Raw genomic sequence first — 26735 nt, forward strand, 5'->3', positions numbered from 1 at the left:
ATGCAACTCTGTTATTTTAATATTTTTAATTGAAAGTTACTCATCTTAATTTTTACAAGTATGTGTCTTGACATTCCAAAGACTGCCATATAGTGTTTTAAGATTGCATCCAGTATGTATTCAGAACACACATATGATCTTCCTGCCATTAAGTCTGAGACATTTAGATTATGAGACAGTCCAGAATACTGACTCATTAGAATGTTAAGAAAACTTTAACCAATAAGCATGAACCACTGCTTGCTAAATCTGGGAATCTAAGAAATGAGTCTGCTTTTAGAGATGATATTTCACATTAAACTAATATTAGAAATCACAAGTATGTTTGCAATACTTTGTATGGAATATTTACTTCTTAATGTCTGTTTTCTATGAAACATACTGCATGATCAAATCTAAACACTGAAATTTTCTCTGGGCTGCATGAGCCAATGTCTACAATTGTTATCAGACACAATCTCATTCTTCTGTAGCACAGATGTGGTAAATAGAAGATAAACTAGAAATGAAATCACTCTGTGATGAAAAGTATTAACAACAAAATTATTGTATAATTAATCAATGAATTTTGCTTCAGTTTATGGAATGTGTTCAGTAAACCCGTGAGCATGACTTATTTGGGAAAAACTAGCTGCTTTAGCAAAGTCTGGTTTAACTCATTTAATATTTTCTGGCTAAATTCTTAAATTTCTTTACTCTGCCTCTAAAACCATTCTGCCTGTGCTTAGAGACCTCAGCTATCTTCACATGAAGCAGTTGTCTTTCACTTGCTGACCAGACTGCTGTTTTTCTTTAGACTCCTGCATCCGCAGGGGCAAGTATAAAGCTGGCTGTTTGACTTCAGTGATCTTTCTATATTGGGCTTCTTTTTTCCCTTTTTAACTCTGCTGGGTATTGATTCAGCAAGAGTAGTTTCTTTCTGACTTCACTAGCTTCTAATTCTAACTCAACCACAGAATCTCAAAAGGGAAAATGAGCCTAGCATCTGTCCATAATGTATGGCACCACAGTTGTGTGCGGAAGGAGCCTGCGAAGGCAGGTGGCCTAACCTTCCATAGAGGAAAACTAGCACTGTGCAAATCAGGATAGAACAGCATATGCTCACCGTGAAAAACGAGCTGAACAACGGTTCCACTTTTTTACAATACAGTGCACATTTTGAAGGGTATTCATCAGAAAAGAAACAAAGGGCAAAGAAAAGATGAGCAGAACTCAGTAAGTTTCAGGATTAGAGGAAATAGCCGAATCCTAGAGATGAAATAATACTCCCCAAACAGTTTGCACATCATTTACTACTTCTTATTTTACTATATTAAAAGTCACTGAGCATAGGTGTCTAGAAGTGATTGGGAGCTACTAGGCAAATGATTGCTTTATGTGACTCTCTGGTATTACATTTGAGCCGTTCCTTTATCCCAAGAGTTGGTTCAGCCCTTCCTTCCCCAACACACAATTGGGAATGTTGTGGTGCACATGTCACTAATTCTGCTTCTTGTCTTTTTGTTCATTTGAGTTCTGCTCCGATCTCCCCTTCCTATGACTATGCTTCATTAATGGTTCATTTTTCACTTAGTAGGGCTGTACATATATGTAATGTTTATGCCTCTACAGATTCTTTTATGTTGCAATTACCAGCCAAACCAGTAGTTGATGACAGCAACTTTATTAACCTCATTTTTCTTAACTAAAAAACAGACCTTTTAAAAGAGAGAAAGAGTAAAATTTTCTCCAGTTTTGAAATTTCAAGAATTCAAGTTCCCCTACCAAAAAGCATCTTTCAAAAGCTCATGAAAAGTATGATTAACACTATCACTTCAGGGAGCCCTGAATCTGTCCAGTGACAATGGCCATGGGGATTTTTAAATTGAAGCCAGGTAAACTTCTCAAGCATACTTAAATTAATTAAGAAAATAGACTTAAATGCATAATTACATGACTGCATGCTTCAGGCTCCTGATCCCTTGCACCATGCTGAGGCCAAGGCTGGATAAGCCACTGAAGGGAAGTAATTGAAGCAGTCACCTTTGTCTTCATGATCCACACAGGCCTCTAGGTTTCTGTCACCTACAGAGCCATCCAATTTGAACCTCAGCTGGCCAAAATATGTATCAACATTTCCTAGAGATAATGAAAGGCGTTTATATCCATAGGTGTCTTGGGATTAATTTCTTCGTTTATGTTTTGGGTATATCCTTTTTTTAAAAAATCACAGTTTTATTTTTTATAATCAAAACAGAAGACTCTGCTATTCTTTTATAGCTGAAAGAAATGGAAAGATGAAATTATTATATTAAGATAAGCATTGTAAGGTAATATACTCTATCTCAATGCAGTAGTTCATAATTTTTCAGAGAAATTCTGTATTAAATAGTTGCAGACATCAGTAGTCATGGACACTACACATCACATTCAGTTGAATGTACTTGAAAAGCATGAAATAATTTGTAATCCTCTTACATTAGAGCAGTAAAAAGAAATCGATTTTATGTTTTTACTAGCACATTATGATTGTATCCATCTCTAGAGTAAATACCAAAACCACTTGCCATACTACAGAAAGAAGTAGTAAATGATGTGTAAGTTGTTTGGGGGGTATTATAGATCTGCAAAAAATGTATTTCTCTTTTCATTATAACTGTTGTCATCCAATACATGGAAATGTGTGGCTGTTAACATCTTATATTTGAGCTAACTGGACATGTTATTATTATCAAAATACTGTGTTTTCAGCACAGCAAGGATAGCTGCCTACCTATTTTGTGATGCTTCAAGGAGTCCATCATTATAACTAGTATTATTCATGATCTGTGTGGTTGATACGGCCTTATTCAGTTTCTCATTTTGTGGAAAGTAAAATCATGCTGCTATTGAGATACCCAGCTGCAGAGAATCAGGAAAAAGGAAATGAGTTTATACTACAGGGTGAAAGACTTAGGACAGATATAACAATGATTTCCTGGCTGGCAGAGTTGATAAATATATGAAATGAATTAAAGAAAGACACTGTGAACTTTATTCTCCCGAGGTCAGTATGACCCAATTACATGTTGCTGCTGTTTTTCATGTTTGGTGGGTATAATATATGTGGTTCAGTATAAATGGAATATTCCAGCAGATCTGCCAAATCCAGGCACTTTGCTAGGGCAATGTTCTTTTCTTGGTTCAAGGCTCATTTTAAGTAAATTAGTTCTATGTTTGAAAATTGAAAATTAACATAATAATAAAGTAATACTGTTAATCACAAGAGTACCAAGTAAAAATTGGTGGCATCCAACTGCAACTTAATTCAATTATGTATGTTAACTAGCCAGCAAAAGAAAAAATGGAAACATAAGTGTCATTTATTAAGCAAAGAGGAAAGGAAAGTCATGGGTATTGTGAAGAATACCCAGATGTGGATAATAAATGAAACAATTAATTTAACAAATTGGAAAAAAAATTTAGAGCCTTGTATGATCAGTAGGATGAATGTTGGCTGAAAGGACAACCCACAAGAAGTAGAACTGAATGTCATAAGCTTTCAGGATTGAACAAGAACTGGGAAGTTTTTAGTTCAACCACCCATATATTGCTTGAGGCCACACTGCAATATTCCCCCCATTAGTCACCGAGCATCTGTTTAGCCCCTTCTTTGCATGATAAGCAATCCACCTGATTAAATCACCAGGTAGTTTTACTGGTACTAATACACTGATGTTTTCTTGTCTTCCTGTATATCACTCCAATCATAGGCTCCCAGTTCCATTCTTTCAATCTGACATGAATTTATGAGTTAAATTATCAAGACCACATACACATACACATGCACATGCATATGTATATAGATAAACATACACTTTTACAACATACACTTACATACACTTATACACATATACACATCAAGGTTCTGTATATGTAATGTTAACTTTAAAATTAAAATGGTTATTTTACCAGCATTAACAGGTTTATTCAGGAATAGCAGAGAATTACAATCTGGGACATGCAAGCTACAGCATAACCATAGGCAAGTCACGAGAATGAAGGAAAGAAACACTCTTTTATATAGGAAGAGGCAGAGTTAGGAGGCCAGTTAAGCAAAAAGTCCACTGGAGTAAACTGGGAGTCCCACGTGTCATGGCTTCCCATTGGCTGCGTTGTGACAGTCTCTCAGGGCTGGGCTGTAGTGGGGGCAGAAGAAAGGTGAAAGCCTTCTTCCTGCTGGATTGATGGATGGCAAAATAGCTCAAACAGTAAGACAACCATCCCTTCCAACAAGATCTGAGATTTATGAGGAGTGTTTTCCATGCAGGCCTCCCGATGTCAAGTCAGTGAAGTTTCCCTTAATTGATTTTCATAATAGGTATGTACCATTGGTCATATTTTCTTTTAATGTCTAAAAATCAAAATATGTAAGAGATTCTTATATAGTTACTTTGGTTTCTTTAGTTGTCACTTGCATTTCTTCATTTCCCTTATCATGTATGATGCATAGTTACATTTATATGTTTACAAGACTGTTCACCCTTTTAAGATAGCAATCTGTTTATAGCTATCTCCTGAATATTCTCCTTATTTATTGGTTTGTTTGTTTATTTAGGTGTCCCTTTCTGACAGATACATCCCTAATATATTTTTATTCATATATCTTATCTCTGTGATAGGACTTACTCTGTTATATTAGATGTATATTTATGGTTCATCTAAATATATATTCTTCTCCACAATTTTCCCCCAGTCCCATTAATGTGCAGATTTCTCAAGGAGCATAAAGTGGTCTTATCACCTTATTCATCTTAGTGTCTTGGCCAAGCATATAGTAGGTGTTGCATTATTTTTGGTGAACTATATATAATTTTTAAAGGTCTGAGTTCACTTTCAGTAGAGAGTCTAAAACTTAATGTCTTAATTTTTTCACTCATTTTCACTGTAGAACTGGTTCAGATTCTAGTTGTTGCTGTTTTTATGTTGTGGCCTTTTTGTGTTTAGCTGAAATCTCCTCCTCCTCCTCCTTCTCCTCCTCCACTAGAGATTATGTATTTTGTAGAATGGACTTTATTGAATTTCACAACAACACTGAAAAGTAAATATATATCCCCTTCAGGAGGTAAAGACACAGAGGCTTAGGGAAATGAAGCAAACTTCCCAAGGGCACACTGAAGAGCAACTTTAGAAGCATGCACTCTACACTTTTAAAGTTCATGCCCTTTCCACCACATTTCATTGCGTTAATGTTGTGAAAATTAAAATGAAATTAGTTCAATATTCTTCATTAACTGATTTGCATCCCTACCTCAGTGTGTTCACACAACAGCATTAAAAATATAACTATGACATCACTGCTATTATATTTTTCGAGTTTGTTGTACAAAAGAGACCTCAATCCTCTCAACTATTGTTAGTTTAATCAAGAAATGTTATGTTATCTCTCACAGTCAGTGAGTAATTTGAATAGTGAAAACTCTTCCATAAGTTCCAAACATGACTACACTTTTGAGTTCTGAAGAGCTGGTATTAAATTTAATTTCTGGATAGAGCAATGATGCATATTAATGGCACCTTTATAAAAGGGGCAGTGGTTTTCATAAAGGCTATTTTATCCCCATGACTCCAATCTAGTCTTTGCCCAGGTTCAACAATGTTTTGCTGAGGAGTAACTAATTGACCATAATAGAGTCCACTCTGAAGGTGATTTAGGATCGTAGCTTTTGTCCACCTTTCTGGCCTTCCATTTCCATTTTCCCAATTAATTCCTCAGTGAATGAATCATGACACCCACCCCTAGCTGAGGCGGGACACTACCTTCTGCTGGAGAACCATCCAGCCTGCACCGCCCCTCAGTGTGGTGCATATGGATTTATTACAGAACTTATGAGAGTTGATGGTATAGTTAATGTTGCAAGACTGCTTCCATTATAACCCTCTGTTTGCACCTCCTTATAATTTTCTGACAAATTGTCCCTCTCAGATGAAATCTTTCATGCTTAGTCTTAGCCCAGCAGTACATTTCCTTGCCTTGTCTTTATAAAGAAAAATTTAGTCATTTTTATACAAGTTCAAACAAGTACCAAGTGGTAGTTCTTTTTACTGAACTAAACTACAGAAGTGGTGGCATAAGATAAATCATGAACTGTACATAGCATGTGCACAGGGAAGTACATTAGAGAACTGGATTTTTCAGGAGAAATGAAGGATTAAGAAAACTAGCCATTGAATAAAAAATTATACAAAGTGTAGATTTATTACAACCTAAGTGACCATCAGTACATGAATGGATAAAGAAGATGTGGTACATATACACAATAAAATATTATTCACCCATAAGAAGAAAATAAATCCTACCATTTGCAACAATATGGATTGAGCTAGAGGGTATTAGGCTCTGTGAAATAAGCCAGGCAGAGAAAGGCAAGTACCAAATCATTTCACTCATCTGTGGAGTATAAGAACAAAGCAAAAACTGAAGGAACAAGACAGCAGCAGAATCACAGAACCCAAGAATGGACTAACAGTTGCCAAAGGGCAAGGGACTGGGGAGGGTGGGAGAATGGGAATAAGGGGCATTACGATTAGCACACAAAACATGGGAGTGGGGGGCACGGGGAAGGCAGTGACTCTGTAGCATCTTACTACACTGATAGACAGTGATTGTAATGGTGTCTGTGGTGGGGACTTGATAATGGGGGGAATGTAGTTACTACAGTGTTGCCCATGTGATTTTATATTAATGATACCAAAATAAAAATGTATATACTCATAATTTTTAGTATGTTAAACTACATTAAATTTGAAGTCTTTCAAATTTAATTTCTTTTGAGTGAGTGTTTCTTGAAATTCTAAGTAGAAATATTGTGAAATGTTATTTTGCAATCTTGTTCTACCCCAACCATGATAGAACATCAACCTGTTGGAATAAAAATTTAGTTCACTCTCCCGCTGACGTAATTTCTGGCCTCTTGCTGATACTGTAAGTACAGGTGCCAGTTTGGGTCTTAGGTCTTGGAATGCAGGTCTCTTCGTAGGGGAAACTGAACAGTGAACACTGGTTCTTTTCTTGCACAGGAAGCCACCAAACAGGCCTCACCAAAGATCCGTGAGTTTTGATCACACCTAGTTGAGTCCACTTTGGCATAAATGACCTTAAAAGAGAAAACACAATGAATTCCGGTATCTTTTGTAAAGAATTTTACTTAATAAACCATAAACCATATAAAAAAATAAAAATAAAAAATAAAAGTGTAGACTTATTAGTGCATATGTTAGCGATATTATAACACAGAGAGCTGGAAAGGATGTTAATTCAAGGCCATCCTTGTACATAGAGAAGATAAAAGTCCAGAAAGATAAAATTCCTCACCCATATGTTAGGTCATATATTGAAGTTAAGGTAGTATGTTCATAAATGCTTATTCTCACAAAAAATAACATAGTGTATGTCTTAGATAATGACTATTTTAGTATGAAATTTGGGGGGTATTTTAAGTTTTAAAATGCAGTAATGGTAATTATCATTAAGGGTTACGTTTTCCTATTTTTAAAAAAAGTAACCATTGCTTTTCAGAAGCATCATTGAAAGTCCATTTTGATGTTTCAAAGAAAAGATAATATTATCTTAATAAAAATCATTGTATTGGGCAGAAATTCATATTAATTGTCCAATTTAAATAATATCACAATAGATCTTGTTAGTTTGTAAATTTATCCCCTGACCAAATATATATCTACTACATAAATTAAAAGTACCAATATAACATATTGTATTATTAATTATAAACAGATTTAGTGTGCTAAATAGTTTAATATTTGGTTTTAAATATTTCTGGAAATCCAACATTAAATCACCCTTGCAAATAATTTTGTGTTAGAAGCTATTATATGAGCTGATTCCTATCAGCGAAGAGGTAGCCAACCACTGCCCTCCGGAAGCATGGTTGATGGCCCACAGCACATCTCCAAGAGTGTTCATTTGTACTTCACCCTGGCTTATGAATTTGGTAACTGAGTAATGTAACTAGAAATTATAAACCTGTTTTCTTTCAATTCACATGTTTTTGTCATCCAAAATGTTCTGTATTTCTGAGTTTAAGAAATTTTGAAATATGCTAAGCCCTGTTAGCTCTGATATTCCTTTTATTACTTCTTGATCTAAGATTTGATTTAAATTATAAAGGCATTGGGCATTTGTTAAAATTCATATATTCATATAAACTGACCAAGTTTATCTCATGATGATAGTTTTTGTCAGAGGAATGAAGTATAAAACCTAAATACAAATGTCATCAGCATATGTGTGTGTGTGTGTGTGTGTGTTTGTGTGCATTACTAAAAGATGTATTTATTTTCAGTGTTTATCAGTGTCCAAAATATATGACTATTACAAGGCAATTCAACGTTTAAACATGTACGTGTATATATATATATATATATATATATATATATATATATATATATAATTATAATCACTTTACTCTAGCTCATGGTAAATAGCAGTTGTGTAAATTAAATTGTTTTTAAAGTAGCCTTGTTTATTTTTTTCTTATTTGCTTCATTTTTCAGTAAGCTGAAAAAATGCACAAGAAACACAAAATAACCAGATTTACACTAGAAAAGCTCTTACTAATTTATTTAAACCATTCATGAATACTTATGTACTTAAACATAGAAATTGGTGTTAGAAGGAAAAGGAAATAAGAATTCATTCAATAGTAGTTTAAGTATGTTACATATTTTATTTTATGTATGGCATTCATATGTAATACATACTACCTCTATTTTTAAAATAAAAATGTTCAATTTCATATAATGAAATAGTGATTAAGTTTGTATTTGAATACTTTTTTACCTGACACAGCAGGCCAAATTTGCTCCATCTACTTAGAAATCATTCTCTTGATATTATTCACAAATCAGTCTAGCCAAAGGATAATTTTTCTACCTGGGCAATACTCTATTATTTGATAATAATTTAGTAAATTCACATATAAATCCTCATATATTTTTATAAGAGCAGCATAGAATTGAATATTTTCTACTTAATTTTGAAATGGGGTGAGGTTTCTAGTGAAATGTCTGTTAACATTAATTTACATTCTGTTGGTATTTTTTTCTTTCATTTGATTACATATTCATAGCATATGAATTATAACAAAACTATAGAATAAAACTATAGAATACTTCCTATAACTTTGCCATTTGTTCAATAAAAAGTGGTCTCTTTTAAGAAATTATGGACATGCTCAACTTATTACAGACAAACACACATTTTAAACAGGTAAAATGTATGAGTGCCACAGGAATGTTCTGTATTTCTGAGTTTAAGAAATGCGCATTACCTCAGGAATCCCTGGGTTGACTGGGCAGTCCATATTCTGATGTTGGCGGGGCTCCTCACAGATCTGCAAGCAGCCGTCTAAGCATCGTGTAGCTGGCTGGTTTAGCATGCCTCATTCCCATATTTGGCAGTCATGTCACTGTGGGCGGGGGTGACTGGATCACATGTCTCTCACCCTCCAGTATGCTCCCATTGTTAAACGGGTTAGAATTTCCAAGGGAGAGAGTAGACATATGCAAGACCTCTAGACGCCTAAGACTCAAAACTGGTTGGCCATCTTCCCTCTCATCGGAGCATTCTGTTAGCCAAAGAAAATGACAAGTGCTGTCAAGGTTCATAGGATGAATAGACTCCAGTTCACTAGTATGTTAAGAAATGCAATTAAAATAACAGTTTAATACTTTTCTTTTAGGATTTTAAATAGGCTTTATATTTTAGAGCAGTTTTAGGTTCACCACAAGTCCAGAATTCCCATAACCTCCTGTGCATGCACGTGCATGTGCTTCACCATCCACGTTGCCTCTTGTGGCACATTTGTTATAATTGATAAGCCTGCACTCACATATCACTGTCGTCCAAAGTTCGTAGTTTACATTATGATCCACCCTTGGTGTTGTGCCTTCTGCGGTTTTGAACAAATGTACGATGACATCTATCCACCATCACACTGTCCTGAAGGACACTTCCACTGCCATAGAAATCCTCTGTGCTCCACTTATTCATTCCCTCTCCCCACAACACCTGGCAAAACCTGATTCTTTTACTCTCTCCATAGTTTTGCCTTTTCTAGAATGTGATGTAGTCAGAATTACACGTAAAGTTCCTCCATGTATTTTCATGGCTTCATAGCTCATTTCTTTTTAGTGGTGTCAGGTTAAAAGATCATTCATTTTTACCTTCACGTACTGAAGGGCATCTTGATTGCTTTCAGGATTTGGCAATCATGAATAAAGCTGCTGTAAGTATCCATGGGAGGTTTTTCTGTGGATTTAAGTTTTCAGTACCTTTGGGTAAATACTAAGGAACATGATTGCAGAATCATATGGTAAAAGTATGCTGAGCTTTGTAAGAAACTGCCAAATGGTTTTCCAAAGAGGCTGTGCCATTTTACATCCACACCAGCAATGAATGAGACTTCTCGTTGTTCACAATTCACAAGCATTTGGTGTTGTCATTGTCTTAAATAACATTTTTAAACCTACCAAATTAGCATGTAATTTCTCCTTTCTCCTTTAATACTAGTTTTCATTACATAATTAATAAACAGTGCAATATATCTATCCTAAATATATATATGTATATATGTATACACATGCATGTGTATGTGTTTATACTCAAACACATATATACAGTATGCTTACTTCTTTAATCACCTGATATCCTTCCACTTAAAGGTAACTATTCTAAAATTTTGTTAAAAGTAATGACAACATAAAATTATTGTGTAGGCATACTTTTCAATTCAAATAGATTTTCCTTTCCTTTCTAAAGAATAATTTGAAATTTGTATCATTGCCTAGAATCTAAGTCTTTTAGAGTAATTTTAAATCAGGCATGTATCCTAAAAAACAAATACAGAAAAAAAAACCCAAAACTGTGGAGAAAACTTTATGTCCAAAAAAATATGCATTCTGTTTATATGCAGCAACATAATGACCTAAATAAGAGCAATTAATGCTATGATAATGTATTTATTGCATATTATTAATCATTAAAATTAATTTTTCAAATAGCATTAATGATTTTGAATGTGTCTATCATACAGCATCAAGTGAAAAAGGTACATTTAAAATAATGTATACAATGTTATATCAAGTCTCTAAAAATAATTTTATAGGAAAATAGAGCAAGTGAAAAAGCAAAATATTAAATAGTGATTTTCTGTCAGTAGTGCGCTTATGTTTTTTTAAATTATCTTCCTGTACTTTTTTGAATCTTCATTCACTGTGTATGCACTTTATAATCAGTGAAAATCTATGTGAATTCACTGCCCTCAGTATAAAATGACTTCGATTGTTTTTCTGGAATTGAATCCAAAAATACCAGTTATCAGTAAAAATTTAAATGTTTAAATACCTGATGAAATAATTCTTAATGAGTACTTAAAATAGAACTATGCCAGTGTTCTGTTTTATTCAAGAAAGTGCAGAAATAAATATTCAATTTTCAAAGCCAACAGATATTTGCTTTAGGATGACATGAGACTTTCAAACCAGCCAAGATGGGATGAATCCATATTTTACAAAAGACACACTTGATCTTTGATCAGCAGTACAGTCATGTTGTGATGTATACTAGCTAAAAATAATACCAAATGCATCAGAAAAACCTTAACTAACCTGGAAGAACCTATATGGGAATCTAATCTTTAGTTATGAGCCACTGAATATTAGATCAATACATATTTTAGTTTTCCTCAGCAATGACTTTTATGTTAAAGTGAATGTAGTCCCTAGGAAACAAGCCAAGCTTAGTTATTAGAGACTTATGACCTCTATTTTCCCACTGGATGGGAAAAAGCCGAACTTGACTGCCCTGGTTATGTTTTCTTCATGCTAAAAGTACTTGACTCTCCCTCTGATTAACCAGGGCTAATTCCTGTACCTACAGTGATAGCACCGATATTTTAAAACAGGGCATCACTTTCTCAATTGGTAGTTTCATTTGATTAACTTGACTTGATTTTCTTGTGACTATTTATAAATTTCATAAAATAGCAAAACTCATGTAGTTCTGCCACAACCACTATATGTACCTACCTCCTTCAGTTCCTTTTCTGGTGTATTCTACCCAGTCAAGATTCCTATTTAGAATTCAGTCTGTGAATCTGTGTTCTGCCTAAAGAGCTATCTTCATGAGGCTGATTAATATATATTCAGTTCAGTTCTTCCTAAAGATCATATTTTAAGTAGCGAATGCAATGTACTATTACACTGAAATAGTAAAATTAGTGAAAGATTAATTATTCATTAACTAAGAACTTTTATTTGGATTTTCTTCCTTCTAAAAAATAAACAGCTATGGTATGTTTTGTTAAAATTGTGGCATAAGAATTCTTCCTGGGAAACATGTATCTCAAGGTCTATAAAATTTCCTACTGCTAATTCTCATAATACTTTTGTAGTTTCATAATAATTTGGTCTGACATTTATAAGTGTACCCCAAAAGGAGAAATTCTGAAATTGGAGGCAGACAAAAAGTGCTCATTTCTTACAATTTTGTATAAAAAATCAACCAAATATGGACTTTAGGTGATAATGATATGTTAATGTCAGTTCATCAATTTTAACAAATGTGCCACTCCAGGTTGGGATGTTGATAATGGGAAGGGTGTGCATGTGTGGGGCTGGTGTATATGGAACTTTCTCTACCTTACATTAAGTTTTACTGTGAACCTAAAATGTCTATGAAAATTAAGTCTTTTAACATTTTACATTTATGTGTGTGTGTGTGTATATAAATACACACACACACATATATAATGTATATATACATATGTATATAATTGTATTTAAATATCTATATCTATAATATACTAAAATCAAATACCTATGTGTAAGAGAGTTCTGGCTTCTTTTGAGAACATCCAGTGCAGAATGTCTTGCTTAGTCACATCTGCAGTAAAGAATAAATATGTTCTCTTGATTTGTTCTTTAAATTATGAGTCTTGAATTTTTCCAAAGACATTAATATTATTCATTTCAATTCAATGCAACTATTTGTATTATTTCTTGGAGATGATGTAGAGTGTAACTGGCTAAACTCTCTGTTCTTTAATTAAAGAAAATGTATTCTGAGTATTTTCTAGTGATCTATGACAGTTTAGATATTGGGAGGCCACCTTAAACAAATGATTATGAAAAAGTTAAATCTATATTTGTCATCATTCTCCATATTGAATATTGTCCCCCAAACTTTCCTCTACCCCTTCTAGTTCAAGTTTTTGTGATATAAGTCTCCACATGTAGAGGACTACTTTGAGATATAAACTGTAATACTGTGGCCCTAAATTTTGCCAACCCTATGGCCTATTAAAAGAAATTAATTTGTGATTCATTTAGGTTGTCTTTTTTTTCCTGTAGCTAATATGCAAACACTCACTTTGCTTTGCTTTTCCTAGAAACAAAATAACTGCTTTCATTGCGACTTTCCCCCAACGGCTGCTGGCACTCTAATTATTTAGAGTCAACCATTAGTTTATCTAAACAAGGCTTTGAGGTTCTTGGTTGTTTAGATTGTTCTAGATTCTCAAAGAAGTCATATAATTTAGTGGATATCTAATAGGGTATTGTATCAAGGTCACTTTACCTTAATAATTTGTTTTAAAAGCTTTGTTGATAAACTTTGTTTTATAAAGCTTATTGTATTAAAGAAAATATAAACAAACATGGAAATCAAATCTAAAACTTGGAGTCTTTTCATCACTTCTGCAGAGTATTGGTGATGATATATCAAACATTAGTTTCAGAATGCTCATTGATCACAGAAGGTTTTGGTATTTGGGCAGCAAAACTGTAATTGTAAATTATCTATCCTTGAACTCCAACACAGTTGTGGTGGCTTCCAGATAGTACACAAGCAGCACTCACAGTCACACTTACATACATAAATAAATACATAAAGGCAGGAAAACAACTCTCAATTTGCTGTAAAATTAAGGTTTTCAGGCAGTCTTGCTAGATTCCAAATAGTAAGCTTAGTCTAAATTCTGAAACTCCAAGCAAAATTTAAGTGTCAGCAATCAGGACTTCTCCTGACCTTTGTTCTTATTTGGTCTCTCAAACAAAACACAGGAACTAATTAGCCAGTGTCTGTGCTCAGGAGGAAGGAAGGGAAATATTAGTACATAATGAATGCATTCTAAACTCTAGGTGCCTTAAATCTTTGCCAAATTTTATTGCTTTTTCTGCATATTCTATGTAAGTCAAACCTGAATAGAAGAATCAGGCCTCAGTTAAAGCTGAATGTTAATAAAATTAGATCATTTAAGTGTCGAATGCAAAACATATCCTTTCAATTAGCAGAATTGGGAATGGAAAGTGCTGTTGTTATTTTAAATTTTTGGTTAATATTTTTTAAATATTTACTTTTTGTGGCCTCTGTTTTCATACAATTCTATTTTAAAAATTCATTTTCATTTCATTCCCTTCCTACCCATGGATTCATTAATTCAATAAATATTGAGTATAGCAAAAATGAATCTACCTAAAATCAATTGAAATAATACTATATAAAGATAAATTTATATATTAAAAAATATTAATAATCAATAATCAATGAAATATCTGCTATTTCATGAATCTAATGTAGTCTTGTATTGATAATTTAAATTTTTTTGTAAACAACATTAAAGTTATTTATAAGCAGATTATTCTGAATCTGCAAAATTAATGGAAAAGTTGAATTATAATAATGACTGTAAGGCTGGGGGCACTGGAGGGAGAAAAGTGAGGACAGTGCAAATGGAACAAAGACAGTACCAAATAGCTCTGTGCCATATAAGGAAGGAACGAACAGCTCTTCCGGGATTCCAGTCCCCTGACCAGCGGACAAACTCCGGATGAAGACCCCCTCCATCTGTAAGGAGGAGACCTCTGGCTGTCCATCACCCGACCCTGAGCCAATAAAAAATTCTCCACATACCTCTGGCGCAGCCCACTTCCCCCTCCCCTCCCTGTGCTTATAAAAAGTCCCTGCCTATCTGGTTAGGGGCAACTTCTCCAGCCTGTGTTTCAGACTAGTGAACCTCGCCCGGGATTGCACCCAAATAAACTGCCTGGCTCTTTGTTGCCTCTCGTCGCCTGCTTATTTCAGTTAGAATTTGTCTTACAATGACACTAACATATTTCCTAAAGATCATTAAATTAAATTTGAAAATATAAGGTATCTTGAAAATCAAATATGAACTGATATCTTCTTTCTTTATGTAATGAAGTTATAACTTCACTTATTAGTTGACACTTCTTATTAATTTAGATGTAAAACTAATCATATTTCCCACAGAAATAATCTGGGAAATTATCCAAGCCTCCTTATTTAGAATGTATTATTTCTATTTCACTGATTAAGCTAAAGATTTAATTCTGTTTACAATAATCTCCTCCTTAAGATTCTGTGCTTGAATGATATTTTAACCTTGCTTACAAGAGTGCAACATACACTACTTACAAAGAGTTAGACTTTTGAAATCCTAATTGCTGAAGAATATAGTTCTCTAAACACATAATAGAGAATGTGTCTTTTTGACTTTTTTTAATAGGATCAGTAGTGAATATGTTAAAAATTGTCATTATGACATATATTGTGGAAATAATCAGTATAACAATATTACATTGATGTGATTAAAATGATTTACCTATTTATGAATAATATAGCATTTGAAGACTGAATATAAATGGACAACTGCCTTTAGAGATAAACAGAAATCCTATTTGCCAACTATGCACAGCTATTGGGAACAGGCCCTCTTAGACATGGACCAAAAAGGAGGGCATGAGGCATATACAATGACATGGCAACTGGGAGATATTGTGGCCACAGGTTTATGAAAGAATTATATAATAAAGCACTTAAATGGTGTGCTGGGCAATATTAGGGAACACAGAACTTGTAGAAACATGAAAGATATTAATAAAGGATAATTACAGAAAAGAATAATGCTAGTTGATATGATATATATTTTTTGAGCATTGATTTCTAGTATAAATTGAAGAAATAGATGATGAGAGAATGATTTACCATATTTTCATAATTTCTGAATCATTTTGGACTTTGCATCTTAGTATGTTCCTAGATAAAAGGCTAAATATGTTCTATGATTCCTCACTTACTGCCAGTGAGTAGTGTCATGATCAAACCTAAAGATGTCCTTGAGGAATTTATATTAAGAGGCTATCACAACAAAGACAAGTGGAGATGTAGATTTGGTGTCATTACACAATACTTTTCATGCTGTTGTAGCTCGAATGTAAACTATTTTTAATTATGTTTCCAGGGTAATGATATAGACCCTATTTTTACTCTTTTCATTAAGTAATTAGTGGAGGATGGAGTATGTTTTAAGAACTCAGCAGAAGCAAATAGGTACTAAGAATGTATAGACTGAAATTATCTGGATCACAATTTTGATAGTCATAAAACTCAAGTATCAAATGATTTCACTCACCTGTGAAGTATAAGAACAAAGAAAAAAAACTGAAGGAACAAATCAGCAGCAGACTCACAGAACCCAAGAATGGACTAACAGTTACCAAAGAAAAAGGGACTGGGGAGGATGTGTGGGAAGGGAGGGATAAGGGGAAAAAAACGGGGCATTACGATTAGCAGACATAATGTAGGGGTGGGTACGGAGAGGGATGTACAACACAGAAGACAAGTTAGTGATTCTATAGCACCTTACTACGCTGATGGACAATGACTGTAATGGGGGTATGTGGGGGGGACTTGATGATGGGGGGAGTCTAGTAAACATAATGTTACTGATGTAATTGTAGATTAATGATACCAAAATAAATTAAGAAAAAGAAAAGATTAGGAAGAGTATCTGAACAAATTTCTAAGAGTTTGAATATTATAAGTATCAAACAAAGCAAAATGTCTTAAGAGTGAGTATAGGACTGTAGGCAATACTAAGGAAATTTTATTTTTAATCCAGAATAATTGTGATATATCACAAATGTTTTAAGATAAAATCTATAGTCAGAATATACATGTTAAAGCAATACCAGTCAAAATAGCATGATATGTAAGAACTCCGTTTTTGAACTTAAGTTTGTGTTCAAATACTGTTTCATCTATTTTCCAGATGAATGAATTTGATACGACAATGGATAAAAACTCTGAAGTTTCCTAAAGCAGCTATTGTTTTATCCATTAAAAAAAAAAAAGAAAAGACCCAGATAGCTTGAGTTTCAAATATCCACAGATCCAATTTGACTTCCTCTTTAGCAAGTGGTCTTTTCACCTTCCTATACAAATACACATGACTATTTGCACCAACATTTACTGGCCCAAGCAAAATTCTAAACATTTTATTTTGCTTAAACTTAAACTGAGTTTTTGTTTTCTTTTTTTTTTTTAAGGTATCACTGATATACAATCTTATGAAGATTTCATGTGAGCAACATTGTGGTTACTACATTCACCCATATTATCAAATCTCTACCACACACCCCATTGCAGTCACTGTCCATCAGTGCAGTAAGATGCTATAGAGTCACGACTTGTCTACTCTGTGCTATACTGCCTTCCCTGTGGGCCACCTACCTTATGTGTGCTAATCATAATGCCCCTTAATCCCCTTCCCCCTCCCTCCCCAACCCCTTTCCTTTGGTAAATGCTAGTCCCTTCTTGGAGGCTGTGAGTCTGCTGCTGTTTGTTTCTTCAGTTTTGCTTTGTTGTTATACTCCACAAATCAGTGAAATCATTTGGTACTTGTCTTTCTCCACGGGGCTTACTTCACTGAGCATAACCCTCTAGCAGCATCCATGTTGTAGCAAATGGTAGGATTTATTTTCTTCTTATGGCTGAATAATATTCTATTGTGTCTATGTACCACATCTTCTTTATCCATTCATTTACTGATGGACGCTTAGGTTGCTTCCATTTCTTGGCTATTGTAAATAGTGCTGCAATAAACATAGGGGTACATATGTATTTTTGAATCTGAGAGGTTGTTTTCTTTGGGTAAATTCCTAGGAGTGGAACTCCTAGGTCAAATGGTATTTTTATTTTGAGTTTTTTGAGGAACCTCCATATTGCTTTCCACAATGGTTGAACTAATTTACATTCCCACCAGGAATGTAGGAGGGCTCCCCTTCCTCCACATTCCTGTCAGCATTTGTTGTTGTTTGTCTTTTGGATGTTGGCAGTCCTAAGTGATATGAGGTGATATCTCATTGTGGTTTTAATTTGCATTTCCCTGATAATTAGCCATGTGGAACATCTTTTCATGTGTCTGTTGGCCATCTGAATTTCTTCTTTGGAGAAGTGTCTGTTCCGATCCTCCACCCATTTTTTAAACCCACACATATATGGTCAATTAATATACAATAAATGTGCCATGGATATACAATGGGTAAATGACAGCCTCTTCAACAGCTGGTGTTGGCAAAACTGGACAGCTACATATAAGATAATGAAACTGGATTATTGTCTAACCCCATACACAAAAGTAAACTCAAAATGTATCAAAGGCCTGAATGAACGTCATGAATCCGTTAAACTCTTAGATGTAAACATAGGCAAAAATATAAACATGAGCACCTTTTTCCAGAGCACATCTCCTCAGGCAAGGGAAAAAAAGCAAAAATGAACAAATGGAACTACTCAAACTAAAAAGTTCTGTACAGCAAAGGACACCATCAGCAGAACAAAAAGCATCCTACAGTATGGGAGAATGTTTTTGTAAACGACTTATTTGACAAGGGGTTAACAGCCAAAATACATAAAGAGCTCATATGTCTCAACACCCAAAAAACAAATAACCTGATTAATCTGGGTTTTTTAAAGTGATAAGTAGATAAGATTTAGAACTTAAACTCTCAAAAAGAAAGTTCTCTTTCCTGATTTCATCTTTGGGTCAAAACACTGGATGAGGATGAAGAGCACAGACTTCTGAAATCCCTTCTAGATGGAGGAAATAGCTTACAACCAGTGATATTTTTCTACTTCTTGTTTGGATCTTTGGTAGCAAAGTGCCTTGGATAGTCAAAACAGAGTGGAAATGTGACTGGCATGTTTAGCCAGGGATATTTAAAGATACTGTCCTGAATCCCAAGTAACAACTGTGATACTGAAGAAATCCAGTTATTGTTATAGGCTCTCAAGAGAATGGAAATTAGTGTGATGAGAGTGCACATGCCTCCCACTGGACTTCTGAGGCACTGGGTGAAGTAACCCTACTGCAGAGCTTTCAGAGTAAATATCCTTGGCCAGGAGGTAGATGATGAATATTTCTGGGGACTCAGTTCTGCAAAAGCATGACAGGACTGTGTCAGCAGCAGGAGTAGCCACGTGTCCTGCCTTGTGCCAAGATCACAGTTCACACAATTCACCAACAGTGAAATATGGTACCTGGCGCCAACAGGTTGTGCAGAAACATGGCAAGACAGTGGCTGTAATCATGGAGGGCCAGAACGGGTCTAAAAGGTAATGAAATGATCAACATGTGCATGACAGGCCCCCATCCCAAACTCTGTGTGGCCACCCAAGATCCCCTTAAGCCTACATGGCATTACAAGAAAGGGCCCTGGTATAAAGTTGAGCTATGAATTGGCTGAATATTATCCTAATCTCATTAGACTGTTTAAACTGGAAAACTGAAATAACTCACTTTGAAAAATACAGGTTATTTGCCCTTTCTCAGCATCTGCCATTTTAGTGTCATCAGTAGAAATTGTCACTCATAAAGAAGTTTAAGCTGGTTATGGAAAGTACAGAAAACATTTTTTTCATACCTACATTTTAATGTCTACATTTTTTATGCTGTTACACTTAAAAAAAAATGTCTTTGGAATGAGATGCAGGCAAGTTGAAGTTGAAACTCTGAGTTGTTTGTTCTGTTTCTCTTATTCCATATCCAGAATATTTAAACAATCAGACCTCAGACAAAGGTATATATTCCACATTTGTTCTCTTCATTTATTTGGTGATGTTCTGCTATTTTTATCTATAATTATCTGTCCTTTCACAAAGCATCTCCTTCCTTTCAAACTCTCTTTTTCTCTTTCATACACATACACACACACCCCTTATTTGGTCCATTACCATTTATCCATTGTTTTTATTATTTTCAATCATTTTAATGCATACTTGGATACATATTTTAAATTTGCATTTCCAAAAATGTATTCATATAAACTAGCCTGTGTCTACAGCTTCACAAAGCTTTTTGTTGTAAAGGGATTTTTTTTTTTTTTAGAAAACAAAAGGATGGGCCATTCTCCAGACTCTGCTCTGCTCCTTTTCAGTTTTTTCCCACTTCACACACTGTAATGTCCACAACACATACTTTGTGTAGAATGCAGGTGTAGAGAAAGAGCTGTCTCTTAAGTACATAAACCCGAATCTAAAACCAAAAACCAGAGGAAGTCTAGACTTTTGTGATAGTTCCTCACAAAAAGCAAGTATGTTAAATTATATTTAATAAATCAATAAGGTATCAGTTTACAAACTGGCATGTGACTTTCTCACTGCTTAATGGCTCAAATGCATTGGAAGAGTTGATTAATTTGAACGACGTCTGATTACAATGCTGTGAGAAATAGAGGCACTTGCACATTTTTATGATTGATTATTTTAAAAAACAAACAGAAAACAGACTGTTCGCATGAATAGGAAGCGTATATCCATGCCTACATTTACATTTCTATGTGAAAGATCAGTAGTTGTGAAATAATTCTGCTTAGTGTTCACTCAGAACCATTCAGTGTCTGAGGTGTTTGACACACACTCCTAGGGCTATTTGTAGGAAGGAGGGACAAGATATGCCTTTCAAATTGTTGGTGGAAAACAAACTTTCAAATTAAGTAATTGGAAAATTTTTTCAGTGTTTAACATTGCAGATTCTAATATTATTTTTAGATATGTTTCCTTTCATAAACTGAAATTTCAATAGCATCTCTGTACTTTAATGAATTTTGCTAGGTTTATAGGCCTTATAGATAAAATAAGCCACAGAGTTTATTCAGAAATATAAAGAAGCCTGAAGGTTGCAAGTGGTTCATATTTGATGTACAACCTATATAATTAATGAGGTGCCACATAATCAAAATCTCTCAATTTAGAAAACATAAGCTGAAGGTCCAAAAAAAAAAAAAAAAGAGTAACAGAGTAGGGAGGTAATTAGTAATGATTATATTTAACTGGTAAGGCAATTTATATGCATAACTTTTCTCATTATTACATATTTTAATACTTCAGTGCCTAGGAGTGAATGGAATTAGAAATAGATTTCCAAGAGTACCCTAAAATTACCAAGGCAACTTTGGTAAATGTTTTTTTTCCTTAAGGTATCTTAAATGAGTCCTTTTCAACATGAATTCAGAGACCATGTTTTCCTTAGAGTTGATAAGAAAACCGACTCTCTTGATACTAAATATAATGCTTGGTGATTAGTAATATCTGTCCCAAGAATGAACTGAGGGTGACAATGAGGAGCATTTATTACTGCTTATTGATAATACTAACACTGTATTATTATAATTGCTCTCATGTATACTTTGTTGGCAAATTGTGTAGACATCAAATAACATTACACTTAATAATGTAAAATTAATAACAATAATGTAACATTTAAATCACTTTTTAACTAAGAAATCTGATTTTTCCAGCTAAAAGTGACATATTGTTATGTATTTTGATGTGAAGTTCATGACTTTAGAGGCTTTGAAAAACATTTAACTTATGAATTGCTGCAGTATATATCTTTTATTATTTGGACATTGCCTGCAAATATGCATTTAACTATTAGCGTTGATTATAAACACAGGTGCTGAGGCACTAGGCTCTGTGGATTACTGCAGTAGAACATTTATGTGGAAAAATATCCCAGACCTCTGTATGTTGCCAGACAGCTGCATCTGGGGAGGTTTCTCCCTGCACACCAGGCGAAACCTCAAACTGGATGGCAGAGGGTTCTTGACTCTGAACAAGAAAGAATTCCTAAGCAGGTTGGATGAGTGTAGTAGGTAAGGAAGGAATTCATTAAAGTGAGAGTAGAAATGAATGGCAGTGGCCTTCTGGGGCAGCAAGAACAGGCAACTGCAGGGGTGCAGAGGGAGGGAGAGGAAGCTGGCTGCCTGGGGTTACCCAGGGGACAGGAGCTTGCAGACCGAAATCAGAGCTTTCAGCAGCCCCTCCCCACTTATCAGGGGGGAAATGGAGACTTGGAAATAGAATGAAATAGCAAAAAGACAAAACACATTAAGTTGAGCAGTGAGAAAGCTTTATTTAAGAGTATGCACTTACAGAGAGAAAAAGTGCAGGTGTCCTCAGAGAAGAGGTTGGGGTTTCTGTCTTTTAAGTATTTTTCAGGAAAGTGACAAAGGGTCAGGGGGTGTAGGCTTGTCAGGTGGTCTCAAGATGCTTATATCTGGTGAGAGACACGTCTCCTCTATTATCAATTCTCCAGCTAATTCTGCAAAATAAATAACACAAGAAATTTGCTGATCCAGTTCCTCCCCAGGACAGTGGCTTCCCTCTAGGAACATATCAATCAAGACCACCCACTCTGCCCTCAAAGTGGGTTGAGTTATTATCTGTTTGCTAAAGAATATGTTGTTAGGAATCTTACTTCCTAACTTCCTAGCTTTTAAAATGGAATCTTAACCTTAAGATGGAGTCTTTTCTGCTCTTACTATGCTATTTGTATCTCAGCTTTTTTTGAAAACTAATCATGATGCTTGTCTCCTGTCTCTGCCCTATGTCATTTATGTCCTTTGTAAGTTAGATGTCTGTGTGTGTGTGTGTGTGTGTGTGTATTATACAAAATAGTATTTGTTATTTTGTAAATTTATTCTACTCTAAGCTATAGGCTTCAGCCTTGCAAGCTTAGAAAACTGATTTTATTATCACACCCAGGGGAGCTTCATTACTCAATATTAAAAGCACATTCACTATCTTAGGACCCCGAAACTTAGAATGCAAACTTTTTAATGGATGAGAAATATAATTGTCTTTGGTACAGAACACTGAATGTCTGCTATTATTTTGCCCAGTAGGCAAATATATAAATCATACTCAGAAAGTTATATAATGACCACAGAGCTCTAAGAGGGTATAGTTAATTTACTGCTTAAGATCATCGGAGGTAATTACCTGAAAGCTGTGCTGACCAAGGCTAATGCTCCCCCAAGTGGATTGGCCCTGCCAACAGTTACCTTTGGGCTTTTTTTCTCTGTGTTTCCATAGCAGGGCACAGTAGTGTCTGATTGACCCAGTCTTCTTTTAAATAAATTAATATGTTTAATCTGGTAATTTGTTAATTTCGAATGCCTAGAAATTTCTGTGGGCAGTACCACCAACCGGCTGCAAGTAGCAGTTTTGGAGTCAGATGTGCAGAGTCATTAAGTGGCCTTGACATTTCTCAGCTATCTGAAACAATACTAAATCTTTGAGTCAGTTTCATTTCCTGTAAACTGAGATGCTAACAATACCAGCAGTATTAAGTGGCTAGAGGCAAATGCTCTAAGGAGCAGCGAGCAGGATACATTTATCAAAGGACTTCACTGCAGTGAAAGAATTCGGGGTCACTAAATTACTATCCACTCCTTCACCCAAATCAAAGAAAGTGTCTCTAATATTTCTATGATTCTAAAAAAGGACTGCAAGAAAAATAGTACATTGTCTTACATAGTTATTACTAAACCTTTCCTGAAAAACTGTTACTTCTTTCGAAAGCCACTTAACAATTTTAGTTAGATCAACAGATAGGTAACAATAGAACTTATTTAGAATATATATCTCTTTGATGGTAAACCCAAATCTTTTGCTTTTAAAAAATCTCAAAGTAGTTGTGCACATATGTAGCTACATTATCTACATGGATGGTTTGTGATAAACTATTTAAGCTTTATGCACTTCTGATATTTTTTTAGTGATGTAGATTGTATCAGTGCCTCCTTTGCCAAAAATGAGTGGCAGATATTTTCCTAAGGATTGTTTTTATGCTTCCCAAGAATGAATACAAACACTAATGTGTATACATGTATGTATACAATGAGTAGTTAGATACTATTATATATTATATGTAAGATCAATATATTCATTTATAACTATAATTTAAAATATTGCTGTATTTTGAATTAAAGTTTTCATAATTACAAATAAAGATATTTTAGCATTTGTACCAATAATCATTTCTACCCCACTATCCAGTTTCTCAGTATTTACAAAAATCAGAGTTTATGAACATGATAATGTTCATATACATCATCACAGGAAAGAACATCCATAAAGACCAATAGAAGTGTTGATCTGTAATAAAATATTATTATTAATATTTAAAAAACATAGTATTGTGTTTTTAATTTGAAGTAAACTAACATTCCATTAAATGTCCTCACGTAACATTTTGAATCATTGTTTTTGCATATTAAGCTGCAATAAAGTGCAGCCACATGTGTGCACACACATGCATCAATCTCAAAAATACCCATCGATACACTTCATCAAAAAGGCCCAAATCTGGGGTACAGGAACAATAGGAGTAACTTTTGAAATATATCTGATCCTTCAAGAGTAATGTGGCTAAATCTCAAATGTTCTCTTATAAAATTGTTCACTTTTTCATAAGTACTTACTGCGGTCAACCATATGTTAGATACAAGGTTAGGCTAAAAGAACACCAAAATGGATAAGGCTAGTCCCACCCTTGTGGAGGCTGTGAGAGCAAGTCCCATGATCAGAAGTAGTGACAGAAAAATGTAATAAAACCAAAAACCAGTCATCCCGTAGGGCAAGGTTTTATGTGATATTTCCTATTTTTTACTCATTTGTCTGGGGCTGACTTTACTTAAATTTGGTTTCTAATGTTTGAATGTTTCCTACTGTTTCCCTGTGTTAGTTATAATCTGTAAGACACAATACAGAATAAGATACTTCCTAGCAGAGGTATTTTTAACACTGTTTTAGCACTGTGTTAAAATTTTATATTTCTTACATGAATTTTATCACAGACTTTCAACTAGCACTCCTTAAATTTATAATTTGCCCAAACTGTTAGTAACTGTCATTACTGTCAGACAGGTAAGCTTTTTGTTATTGTCACTGTTGTTTTTGGCACTGTTTCTACATTGTCTGCATGTAATCTGGAACATTGGAGGACTCTTCAATATTCTTTCTAAAACTAGTTAATATTTCTTCTACTAGATTGTGGGGGAATTTGAAAATCTGAATATTTCTTGACCATTGAAACTTTTGCTAGGATTCTAACATTGGGAAAATGTGTAAATGGGCCATACCTTGTGTCTTATGATTTACTGTAGAATTCTGGGACTTGATTTCTTGGACCACTCCAATTTTGCTGTGTATTTGGGATTAAATATATTTTCATCATTATGCATATTAAGAGACTCTTTATTCTCAAGCACACTGTCCTGGTGTACTAATAACTTCCCTAAAAGCTATTTTCCCAACTACACTTATTAGATTACATCCCATCATTAAATTGACTTGTTTGAATTTTTAGAAATTATCCATAAAATAAAATTAATGTTACTGGTATAATGTTTAGAGTTTTAAGGATATCTGTAATCAATTTACAGTTATCTTTTAAGTTTAATCCATATCAGTGCATTCTGGTTTTAGAATAACTAGTGATTAAATCTACTCACTTGTGAGTGCTTAAGAACTCACAAATAAAATAACCCTACTATGACATGTTTTAAAGTCTCATGTTTTAATTATATTTGGCATTTTTCTAATCAATAACATTAATACAGTTTATATCCCTGTGTTTCCAATTGTTTTTTTTTCATTTTTATTTGTCTTTTGGTATTATTAATGTACAGTTACATGAGTAACATTATGGTTACTAGATCAAGCCCCCTATTATCAAGTCCCCACCACATACCCCATTACAGTCACTATCCATCAGTGTAGTAAGATGCTATAGAATCACTACTTGTCTTCTCTGTGTTATACCGCCTTTCCAGTATCCCCACCCCACTACATTATGTATGCTAATTACAATACCGCTTTTGCCCCTCATCCCTCCCTTCCCACCCATCCTCCCCAGTCCCTTTCCCTTTGGTAACTTTTAGTCCATTCTTGGGTTCTGTGAGTCTGCTGCTGTTTTGTTCCTTCAGTTTTTTTCTTTGTTCTTATACTCCACAGATGAGTGAAATCATTTGATACTTGTCTTTTTCCTCCTGCCTTATTTCATTGAGGATAATACCCTCTAGCTCCATCCATGTTGTTGCAAATGGTAGGATTTGTTTTCTTGTTATGGCTGAATAATATTCCATTGTGTGTATGTACCACATCTTCTTTATCCATTCATCTACTGATGGACACTTAGGTTGCTTCCATTTCTCGGCTATTGTAAACAGTGCTGCAATAAACGTAGGTGTGCATATGTCTTTTTCAAATTGGGCTCCTGTATTTTTAGGGTAAATTTGTATGAGTGGAATTCGTGGGTCAAATGGTATTTCTATTTTTAGTTTTTTGAGGAACCCTCCATACTGCTTTCCACAATGGTTGAACTAATTTACATTCCTACCAGCAGTGTAGGAGGGTTCCCCTTTCTCCACATCATTGCCAACATTTGTTGTTTGTCTTTTGGATGTTGGCCATTCTAACAAGTGTGAGGTGATATCTCATTGTGGTTTTAATTTGCATTTCTCTGATGATTAACGATGTGGAGCATCTTTCCATGTGCCTGTTGGCCATCTGAATTTCTTCTTTGGAGAAGTGCCTTTTCAGCTCC

The 26735-nt window shown here is 34.5% G+C and overlaps 1 protein-coding gene across 2 annotated transcripts in view; it reads left to right on the forward strand.

The window, feature by feature from the left end:
• The window catches only part of SGCZ (sarcoglycan zeta), a 916905-nt gene that overhangs the window by 574877 nt on the left and 315293 nt on the right, over positions 1–26735 (forward strand). The window lies entirely within an intron of this gene.

This window comes from Manis pentadactyla, chromosome 7 (genome assembly GCF_030020395.1).
Source record: "Manis pentadactyla isolate mManPen7 chromosome 7, mManPen7.hap1, whole genome shotgun sequence".
Lineage (NCBI taxonomy): Eukaryota > Metazoa > Chordata > Mammalia > Pholidota > Manidae > Manis > Manis pentadactyla.